Raw genomic sequence first — 10,770 nt, forward strand, 5'->3', positions numbered from 1 at the left:
CACCGGATGTGCTGACTCAACATTCAGATTCCTGGGTGCCAGGTTGACCGAACGGACCGGGGTCTCGGGGGACAGAGCCTGAGAATCTGTAATTACAGCACACTCCGTCCCCACCCCCCCACCATCCCACCCCTGGTGTTTCCCACGGGCAGCCAGCTGTAGGAACACGTGGGCGGCCTGTGTGCAGAGTAGCGTGCTTCTGCGTGCAAGGGCAGGGCGTCTGTCCTGAGCAGCAGGAGGAGAACCTGCTTTGTCGGCTGGCTAAGCAGTCCCTGCCTTTCCTTTCTGACACAGGCATCTCCGTCTGTGGCCCGGGAGGAACCCCTCAGTGCCCAGCTATGAAAGACCATGAACTTGGGACGGGAGACACCGGCACCCCCCTCCCCACCCCACCCCCAGCTTTTACCCAGGTTTCATCCTCAGGGAAGAGCAAACCCAAGTCCCACTACAGTGATGACAACTGCAACAAGTAGACAAACTTACAAAGCTCCATCTTTAGTGCCCGTCGGCCTGAAGGAGGCTGAACCTTGCTGTTATGGCGTCTTATTTTCTATGGGGCGGGGGGGAGCTGGAAGGCAGCTTGCCCAGGCAATTCCCTAGTGTTTACCCAAGAGGACACAAAGCAAAACTCTGCCAGAGGAGAAAGGCACAGGCCTCGTCGCGGACGCCTGCTGTGAGGACCCACGGAGGAGACTGGCGGAGGATGGATGGAGGGGTCACCCTGCCTGGGAAGCCAGAAGGAGCCCACCTTTGTTCCGTGGTTCTGAAGCTATTGCTCACCGCAGGCAGACTGCTCTGTTTTGTTTTACCCACTTTGATTAATGAGAGAAACTTTAGTCTTGGCACTCTTTATTGTGGAGGAAAGATGGCGAACAGCTAAAGTGTTCGCCTGCAACCCGACCGCATGATGAAATGATACACGGTCCATGCAGGAAGGTCTTGGAAAGAAGGTCTTGGAAAGCCGGGGGCAGCTCCCTCCTCCTGAGGTGTCCAGACGCGGGAGCCGCACCCGCAGCAGGACACGGGTGCTCATGAGCACGTGGACTCTCCCTGAGGCGTGGGCGTGAGCCCTGCTGAGTTCTAACAACCAGAGGTATCCCTCGAGGTTGTCAAATCCCCTGGGGGGGGCCGCTGGCTGACGGCTCCGGGCGTCATTCCCGGTGTGTGCCGGGGACGAGTGCTGTCCCTGTGCCGCACGGGGTCTTGGATTTGCTTCCTAGCAGTGTTTATCTGGCTTGTTTTGCTTTTTGTCCTTGTGCCTGTCGTTAAGATTGGCGACGAGGGAACAGGAAACGGTCTAGTCACCTGAATGAGATCAGCTCGCTGACGTGGGCGGCCTCTCTTACTACGCTTCTCAGACAGGGTCTGAACAGCCTCAGAGAGCGAGCTCCAAGTGCCTGCTCACCTCGCCCCCGTGAGACCCGCAGCCTGGGTCTCTGTCTGGGACGGAGCCCTTGAGCCGGCCGATGAGGCACCCTCACAGCTTCCGAACAGGACCCTCCTGGGCTGGCTCCCTTGTCCTCGGGCTTAGAGGGATGTGGACAGCACACTGGGGCCAGGGGCTGCCTGTGCTCTGAGCTTGGAGCCTCCTCCTCCCAGCTGAGGGCTCAGAGCTGGTGTTTGCCAGGAAGGAAGGGAGGTTATGAAATAATGTTGAGCCAGCAGACCCAGGAGCACCCTAATCTCCCCTCCGCCTGTCTCCCTTCCCGGCGAGGCCTCACAGGCAGACACATGCTCAGAGGACAATCTCAGAGGCTCAGTGTACCCTCAACGGAAGCTCCGGGGCGGTCCCTGCAGCGGAGATGGTTGAACCACACGGTGAACCAACTCTGGCCCAAAGATCAGGCCGGAGAAACCATATGGTCCTGAGGCTGAGACGGAGTTGGCCCTGAGTCTTCATTCCAGGCCACCTGAAGGTCAGGGATGCGTGAACTCTTAACCTCAGCTACACGATGAGAGGTGGTCAGGGAACCCAGCCCGGGGACTCAAACGAAATCACCTCGCCAAGAGAAGAATCCATAGCTTCCGCGTGACCTTTAGCATCTAGACCTGCGAGTTTCTTCCAGCCCTGGGGAAATACCACTGGGCTCCCTCCCAGGATGTCTGAACCTTTAGCACAAGGGCCAGACTGTCTCCTCAACTCTTCCCTGAAAGGAGCAAGGTGTGGCTTTCTCCCAATAAAACTTTTGTTTACCAACCGGGCGGTCAGCCAGCTTTGGCTCGGGGGCGGCTCTTGGCCGATCCCTGCTTTAGCACCAGCAGGGTGAGCCCAGGGGCTGGGTGCCCTCCCGTGTGGTCCACTCACAAGACACCCTTTCTCCTGTGGTGGCTCCCGCCTCCACTGTTCAGTCCAGCAATGAGTCTGACCCAGGTCTGACCAACGGGGGGTCCTTCAGGAATGGTTGGACGGGGAGGTGGAAGCCACAAGGCACGGATACGAGTCTCTGATGGCAGCCGTGGTCTCCGGCACGTGGAGAAAGCACGTCTGTGCTGAAGGGAACGGGAGGCGATGCCTGAACACTGTGGAGGCAGGAGATGGGGAGTGGGGTCCCGTGGGCCGGCGGTGGCCGGGGTGTAGCTAGCTGCTCCTGAAGCCTGTCCCAGGCTCCCCAGAGGGCATTTCATTGTATGAGACAACTCAGTTTCTTTCTCGTAAGCTCCCCTTTGCTCTCACTAGTATGAACTTAACTTCTGTTAGTGGTAACCCAGAACCTTCAAGGATTCTGCGGGTCATATCCTGTAGGACCCGTGTGTGTAGCCTCCAATAACCAGAACCAAAGCTTCTCCTTGGCTCCTGGGTCCGTGTTTGGTGCTCGGCCTTGCTTCTGTACACACACGGTGGTCCTAAGGAGCTCGCTGGGTGCCCTCTGCACCGGTGGCCAGGTTGATACTCCCACGTCAGAGATGGCACCAGCGTGCATCAACGGGACAAGCCCAGTGGTGGGGACAGCGCCCTGGTTTTCAGTTTCAAGTCAAAACCCCGGTGATCTCCCCGGCCCCTTGGGCAGCGGTCTGCCTTGAATAGCTCAGCCACATGCAGAACTCACCTGGGGCGGCCTCCACGCCCCCAGACAGGTGGCCTCCATCATTCACAACAGTCTCCTGGACAGGGCCACAGGTGAAAGCTTCGTCAAAGGCCGGGCGTGGTCTGCAACCCGGAGCTGGGACGATGTGCCCAGCACTGGAGTTTAAGATTGAGGTGACCCCTCCTCTGTCAGAGATCTGTCCCTCGCTGTGGGCCTCTCTGTCCAACCACCTCTACACTGCCCCCTCCCTACACCCAAGACCCAGGAGGGACTAGCAGGGCTGCCTGGGTCCCTTGTAGGATTTGGGGTCTGTCACCTGTAATATACTGGAATCGGTGGCGGGTCTCCAGGCCTTGTCCCCGACTCCACTATCTGGTGTTTGGGAACTCGAAGGCCCAGGGGAGGGGGCCTCACTCATTGTCACAGTCCTTTTATTTCAGAACTTTGCTGGGGGCGGGGGAGGGGGTGGCGCAGAAAGCTGCCTGGTTTCCCAAATCTTCAACCAACCCCAAGTTCTGATAAAAGCGATGTCACTGGCGATGTCACTAACGTCCCGCAGAAGCGCCTTTGTCCGTGAGGGAGCCCAGGGTGGGTGCGGGCAAGCAGCCTTCCCAGACGGGGCGCACTGCGTCTGCGAGACGCGGCCATGACTGTCAGCGCTCCGGGAAGACGGGCCTGGGAACGGGGACTCCGATTTGCCCTCAACTTTCAGGGAGACCATCAGGAGCACCAGCCTCGGCTAAATTTTCACGGGACTCTCAGAGCCCGCTGTCTCTTAGGTCCCCAGACGGTGACTGAGAGAAAAAGGCCCTGTGACCAGGAAGGCCAGGCTGCAGGGAGCTGAAGCCAGCCTTGTATTGAGTACGAACATGGCCTCGGTCATGTCAACCAGCGCTGTTCGCAGCTCCGCGGGGCAGCTCCATTGAAAGGGCATCTTATAAGGAAACTCAAGGTTAGAGGCTCAGTGCCCAAGGCAGGCGTGGGTGCTGGGGCCTGTCTGGTGGGGGCTCCTTTCCCCAGAGCAGGCCCAGGGCTGCTTGGCAGGGCAGAGTTTGAAATCCCATATAAATACACGGTGCCAATAATAAAAGAAAAACAAAACAAGTACAGGTTAAAACACACACCCGTTTGTGTAATACACGCTCAGAACAAAACCCATCTAATATTCGGAGAGTGATTGTGCCGTCCTAGCCGAGGGCGACTTGAAGAGGTCCTTAACTTGGAAGACTCCTAATTGAAAAGTTACTGATTGGCTGAGACCCCCTGGCTTCCTTCCTAATGCTGCCTCTGCTTGTCACTCCTCAGAGCTGGGATGGCACAGCTCCCGTCCCCACAGCACAGCGGGCGCGCACACACACACACACACACACACTCACACAGACACACTCACACAGACACACACACTCACACACACACACTCACACACGCACACACTCACACAGACACACACACTCACACACTCACACAGACACACACTCACACACACACACTCACACACGCACACACTCACAGACACACACACTCACACACGCACACACTCACACACACTCACACACACACTCACACACACAGACACACACACACTCACGCAGACACACACTCACACTCACACACTCACACACACTCACACACACACTCACACACACTCACACACACACTCACACACACAGACACACACACACTCACGCAGACACACACTCACACACTCACACACACTCACACACACGCACGCACACACTCACACTCACACACACGCACACTCACACTCACACTCACACACACGCACACTCACACACAGACACACACTCACACACACACGCACACACACACTCACACACACTCACACTCACACACACTCACACATCCCTGGGTCTCCCTCACTGAGCTCAACCTTGGCACTCTCCCTGGCGCTGGTTGGGGCACCGGAGTCTGTGGGACGTAGTCCCTGTTTTCGAAGACTTTGTTTATGGAAGCAGAGAAGGAGGCAAATAAATAAAAATAAAATCGACCTAGTACTCGTTTGAAATGCAACATACTCCTGCTGTTTGCTCTTATTTTGAAGTGCATTTCTTAACAAATTTTGGTGTATAGACGAGACTCTGTGTTCCCTGAATTTGGTTTCCTTCTTTCTTACAAATTCCAGGTTTGCCCATCCCTAGCCGAGCCATCTGGAACAAAGGAGCTTGACTTGTTAGCCTGCGGGTCCTGGGGGGTAACCACAGAGCTGTGGAGGGCCTGAGGAGACACCACCAGCACGTGGTGTGCAGGGCAGTGCCGGACACCCCGTCTCCACTTAGCGGCACCCCTCTTCATTTCTGTTATAGCCCGAGGCTCTCTCTGCGAATGGGTGCTGCCTATAAAAGTCCGTAGGGAGTAAACATGTGAAGACTCTACTGAGACGACTCCGAGGCAATGTGAATTCTCCATCCGCTATCTGGAATCTCACATTACCGAGGACACAGATTGACGCTTTTCCATTCAGGAGCCAATTTCTCGTCCTATCTAATTTTAGTTCCCTTCATTACTTCAAAAAAAGAAAAAATATTTCCCCTCGAACTGCCAAAGCGAGAATCAGACCCATTTATTTTTTCCATTTTCTGTCTGCCCGGGTGCGTTGCCCTTCAATTTCCTCCACCCTGACGCTGATGTCCAATTTCCCCGGCCACCCTGATCGCCATCACCCTCTGTCCACGGACACTGAAACGTTTGACAATTATAAATAGGGACGTAGACAGATTAGAAAGTGCTGACTTTTTCAGCATCGTGGCATGCTTGCAGGACTGCTGAGGGCTCGCCCCCTCTCTTCGGCATTGACATGCAGCATTGCGGAACGGCGCCCCTGCACCCGGTCTGGGGATCATTGTCCGAGTGATAGCAATCACATGGCCTGAGTTCTGGTGAGTCAGGAGCCTCCCTCTTTGGCCCAGGCCTCCTGAATTCACTTTAGTTGAACCAGAGAGGTCAGTCTGGGCTGGATGGCCGGATCAGGAGTGGTTCTGTTGGCCTGTGGTGTCTTCAACAGCAGGAGAGGACAGCGTACCATTCGAAATCTGGGATGGAGGGTGCCAGTGCTCATGATTTTGTAAGTGAGCAACTAGCTGTCCGCTTATGAAAGGAGCTTCTACAATCTTCTGCTTCTGCCCATTTCTGTTCAGATAACAAATGACCGAAATCCTAAAATAAATAGACCGAAAGGAAGACAGTGTAGTTATTGGTGTCTTCTTCATGACAACCCCATGACACGTGATGACATCAGATCCTGACATGCCTATATTTTCCTCCTGAATCTTAGGACCAAGCATTTTCAAAAGACTGGAATTCTGAAAACAAACTCTCTAGAGCAGGCGTTTGCAAACTACGGCCCGCGGGCCGCATCTGGCCCCCTGAGATTATTTATCCGGCCCCCACCGCACTTCTGGAAGGGGCACCTCTTTCACCGGTGGTCAGTGAGAGGAGCACAGGATGCGGATGCCGCAAAGCATGGCGTCACTCACGGACAGTACTACTTCCGGTGACGCAGGACACAGTGTCACAGCTCCGGAAGCCGTCATATCACTTGTTACGGCTAGTGGTGACAAATGTGGAACCGGACATTGACCATCTCATTAGCCAAAAGCAGGCCCATAGTTCCCATTGAAATACTGGTCAGTTTGTCTATTTAAATTTACTTATTCTTTATTTTAAATATTGTATTTGTTCCCGTTTTGTTTTTTTACTTTAAAATAAGATATGTGCAGTGTGCATAGGGATTTGTTCATAGTTTTTTTTTTTATAGTCTGGCCCTTCAACGGTCTGAGGGATAGTGAACTGGCCCCCTGTGTAAAAAGTTTGGGGACCCCTGCTCTAGGGTCTCCTATTTTTTTCTTGGTCATCACATCAATGAATGCTTCTCAGTCGCTATCATGGGGCCCATTTCTGAGATCCAGGGGGGTGACTAGTAGCTTTTCTACCTGTTTTTGTTCAGTCTTCAGAAGAAAAAACAAACACATAGGCATGTCACGGTTCCGAGCCTGGTGACAGTTTCCCACATCTGTCCCCCTGCCGCCAGCCCCCCATGACTAGAATTCCCAGAATCAAGAACAAGATCTCCGTCTAGTAATCAAACAGTAACAGGACGACGTGAATGGTACCTGGACAGCGGAACCCCTGGGAGTCTAACGGGAAACCCAGGGCCACCGCAGGAAGAGGACGTGGACAGAGGCGCGAAACCAGAGGCCCAGGATCAAACGGACTCATTTCAAAGGTCAGGGCGCTACAGCCACACTGTCAACACAGTACGGTAAAGGTAAAATTAAAAAGCCACGAGCTAATTGAGAAGCCAAAAAAAAAAAAAATTGCTTCCAACAGCTCTACATAAACAAAATAACATGTTAAAACCAGAAGCTTAACGAGCAGACCAGGGGAAACGAACAGAATGAATCTGAACATTGGAAAAGACGAGGGCAGAGGCAGCCACGCTCGGCCGTGCCCCATTCCAGGGACTCTGGGTGTGCCTGGGGAGACTGCCCCCAGCTCTGAGAGAAGTCCCCCCCGTGCCTGGTCATCAACATGGTCAACAGGACCCGGAGGGAGGTGCTGCTTTTTCACAGAATGATTAAATTGTTGAAATGTGTGTCTCTACTATCAAAACGGACCATTCTCCAAACGCAGATTAGAAGAAGGACCCGCACATCAGGAACAAGATCAGAGCTGTGCACAGATGTGCCCAGACCTGTGGGGTCAGCCGGTCTAAGAGCGAACCTGCCAGGGAGAAGACAGGCCCCGCCCCCCGGGGGCTCCGAGGAAATGCTGTCCGAGGAGGAGCCTAACTCACCGACTGGGAGGGCTGCTCGCTGTGGCAGACACCGTAAATGACCGTCCTTTCCCTGTCATCGCTGTGACGTTTCTCTTTGAGACCCACCGGATGGAGAGAGTCACAGGAGCAGCTCACCTTCCATGCAAAACCAGCACTGGCAGTCACGGCTCATCGGGCCAAGCTCTTCCCCAACTCTCCCCTGAGCCCCAGTCTCCCGGGCAGCCTGGCCTAACGCTGCTCACCTGGCCCCCGCCCGGTGAAGGAGAAAGGCCGGCGAACCCCTAACCCGCTGCTCTTGGCCTAAGTGGTATGTGAGGTGACCTGAGGTGGCTTTGCTCTTTGCTCTCCGCCTTGTGCTGGCTTCATGGAGAAGCACCCGCTCCCTCCCCCCTCCTCCGAGGACCACCACGGTGGCCTGGGGCTCTGAGCTCTTTTCCCCAAGGGCTCCCACCATGGCTTAGGCCGAATAACTGCCTGCAGAGCCTGTGACTTCTACCCCTTTCTCAAAGCCTCTGGGTCCCCTTTGGTGTTCCCTGAGACCCGGAGGTCCCCAGACCCTGGACCTCCTCGTGACAGGCACGTTCACTACAGCCCACTCTCGCCCTGACGGATGGGAGTCCTCCCCCTCCAGGAGTCTTCAGGCGTGGGCCTGGCTGCAGTGTCTGCACTCATAAATGCCACCGAACTTTGAGGCCAAATGCCCAGGACTCCATTCCCTCGTCGTGGCTCCCCTCTGGTGGCGCTGAGGTGGTTTGGCGAACAGGAGGCCAGGGGAAAGGTGCCTGGCTCCTCCCCCTTGGGTACCGCCGCCTTCCCGGGGGTCTTCCGCCCTTCACCCGAGGAACTGAGGGTGGAGGTGACCGCAGCCCTCTGGAGGAAGCCTCGCTGTCCCTCTCTGCTGTGGTGCGGATGAAAGTTGGGGAAGGTGGTGGTGGAGGGGCTGAAGAAATAACCCCCCTCTCATCCCACATTGGTTGAAGCCGCTTCTTCCCCCATGCCCTGGGCTGTGCCCGTGATGGGGTGACAAGTGCCACAGGCAGAGAGGAGTGAGGTCAGCACCTCACCGCATGGCCACCAGAGTAATGTCACCCGGGGAAGCCTGTTTGCTGAGAATCCGACGGCCCTCTCCTGACAACTCTCATATCCCTAGGTGCGTGTGACGCTCAACACTGCCTTCCTGGCTGTATGTTGAGGAGCACAGACATGCAAGCTACATGCAGAGCCTTGTCCACGGCCTCTCAGAGCTTGTTCCTGTGTTCCTGGCTCCAGGCCGCATCCTCATGCGAGCTGAGCCCCTGTGTGTGTGAGCTCCGCGGCCCCCATGGGTCCCCTTCTTTCTCCCAGGTCTTCATCTCCGGCGGCCTCGTTCTCATCCATGGCACCGTCCCTCTCCTATGAGCATCTTCCCCGAGACAGTGTCCCTGTTCCACTCCCGGGTTCCTGAGCTAGAATTCAGACTCCCTTGTCGTGCTCACCACTGCGCCGTGGTCTCTAACTCTCATGTTTAATCGATTAGTACCCGCTTCCCCTGGCCAGAATGGAGGAGCCACAAGGCAGAGACCTGGACAGTCCCAGCCAGACACCCTCAGGCCCCCAACCCTGCCCGGCCCACAGAGGCTGCCCGCAGGTGTTGGCTGAGTGAAGGAGTGGTTTTGAACTCTTTGAGGACCAGGCCTCCGAGCCAGAGGAGATAGTGATTTCACCGTGGGCAGGTATGCACAAGAAGAGGCTGCGGAAGGTGTGCCCACCTGCGTGAGCGGAGGGAGGGGCAGGTGCTTCCGGCTTCTGGTCCCCAAAGCTCCCACGTGTGCCTGGGGGCTGGGCTTCCGGCAGCCACAGCAGCTTCAACACGGTCAGAGGGGGAGGGGTGACCTCAGCTCCGGGCCCAAGGCTGCCGGACACGTTTTAATGAAGAGGTTCCATCGGCAAGGGCAGGGCAAATGCCATTACTGACTTGGAAAGATTTACAATCTGCTGATAGGATAAAGAGGAATCATAACTGCCTACATTGATGGCAGGGATTTTTTAAATTCGTGGTAAATCCTGGGATTAGTCTATACTCATTTACCTCTCCCTCGTTCTCGTTGACATTTGATGGAAAATGTGCAGTGAGCGTGGCAACCGCAGGAACAAGTCCTTGCAAGAGCTTCGTTCTCCAGGACCACAGCAGAAGCTCGTTGGGGAGCCAGGCTTGGGGGGGAGGGCAGGAGCCGTTTCCCGGGCAGCCCCATCCTTCCCACCAGTGCTCGGCTGGCCAGAAACAGACCTGCACCTCAGAAGTTCATTCCTTGATTTTTCCTATTAACCAAAATTTTAGTCGACGAGACAGACGTCCCCAAATAATAAACAACAACCCGTGTTTTAACGCCATGAGCCAGAACATCGTGTAGCATTTTTCTGCCGACAAGGCTTTGCAAGGTTCCCCCCACACACCCTGAGCTAGAATTAAGACTGCTCAGGCCTGACCAGGCGGTGGCGCAGTGGGTAGAGCGTCGGACTGGGATGCGGAGGACCCAAGTTCGAAATCCCGAGGTCGCTGGCTTGAGCAAGGGGTTACTCGGTCTACTGTAGCCCACGGTCAAGGCACATATGAGAAAGCAATCAATGAATAACTAAGGTGCCACAACAAAAAATTGATGCTTCTCATCTCCTTTCCTGTCTGTCTGTCCCTATCTGTCCCTCTCTCTGTGTCTCTCTCTTGTCTCTGTCACAAACAAAAAAACCAAAACAAACAAACAAAAAAAACTCAAAAAACAAACAAAAAAACACTGCTTAGGAATTGCGAGGACCCCGGAAACAGCCTTTGCCATGTAATTAGCACCAGCTGACTCTCAGGGGACGGCTACAAGGGACTCCACTGTCCAAGCCACCGGCTATGAGTCTGAAGACTGAACACCATCCTTTCATCAGTCCTTGAAATCCTCCCGAAGGTCAGACGAGCACAGATCG

The sequence above is a fragment of the Saccopteryx bilineata genome, chromosome 5 (genome assembly GCF_036850765.1).
Source record: "Saccopteryx bilineata isolate mSacBil1 chromosome 5, mSacBil1_pri_phased_curated, whole genome shotgun sequence".
NCBI lineage: Eukaryota > Metazoa > Chordata > Mammalia > Chiroptera > Emballonuridae > Saccopteryx > Saccopteryx bilineata.